Below are 620 nucleotides of genomic sequence, written 5' to 3' on the forward strand. Positions count from 1 at the left end.
TATTGTAAACCACGGGTTCTTTAATGCTAGCGGGTCGTCGCGACCCTAGTTAACATCATGGTGCACGTCTCGTGACGGGTGTCACGGCGTAGTTAAATGTATGCGATACATTTCTCAAATATAAGCGCTCAGTCATCTGTACATCATGGTAGGTTCCCACGACGTGCAATATGCGTTCAACTTATCAATGTTCATGTGTCCTGCAGTTCACATTATGACGCGCAGTTAGCTGCGGTCTTCATCGATCCATGAGCCGAGTGATCCACTGCCGAGGGTGACTAACTTGCGTAAGCCGCCGCTGTGCGCGTATACCCGTTCCCCGTAGGGAGGAGCAAGCCGCCGCTTAGAGACGAAGCATAAAGTGTCCTCATTCCACATAGGGCAAGCTGGATGAATCCATTTTACCCAGGACGGCCGAAGCGGCGTGGACCAGGGGAGAACTGAACCTTATACTTCACACCACAGTAAGTCTACGTGTCCTCTTCCACATAGGGCAAGCTAGAACTAACTATCTTACCCAGGACTGCCGAAGCAGCGTGGACCAGGGGAGGAACACACTTTTCATGGAAACGTAAGGCATCCATGACTGCCATAACGTAAGCCGCCGCTGTGCGCGTATA

General features: G+C 51.5%; 1 non-coding gene across 1 annotated transcript; it reads right to left on the reverse strand.

Annotated features, from left to right (window-relative positions):
• Positions 1-122: 122 nt before the first annotated feature.
• On the reverse strand, positions 123-277 carry LOC131292723 (5.8S ribosomal RNA). Its single transcript, XR_009190330.1, has one exon. It is a non-coding gene; the product is annotated as a 5.8S ribosomal RNA (ribosomal RNA).
• Positions 278-620: the final 343 nt, after the last annotated feature.

This window comes from Anopheles ziemanni (genome assembly GCF_943734765.1).
Source record: "Anopheles ziemanni chromosome X unlocalized genomic scaffold, idAnoZiCoDA_A2_x.2 X_unloc_90, whole genome shotgun sequence".
Classification (NCBI taxonomy): Eukaryota; Metazoa; Arthropoda; class Insecta; order Diptera; family Culicidae; genus Anopheles; species Anopheles ziemanni.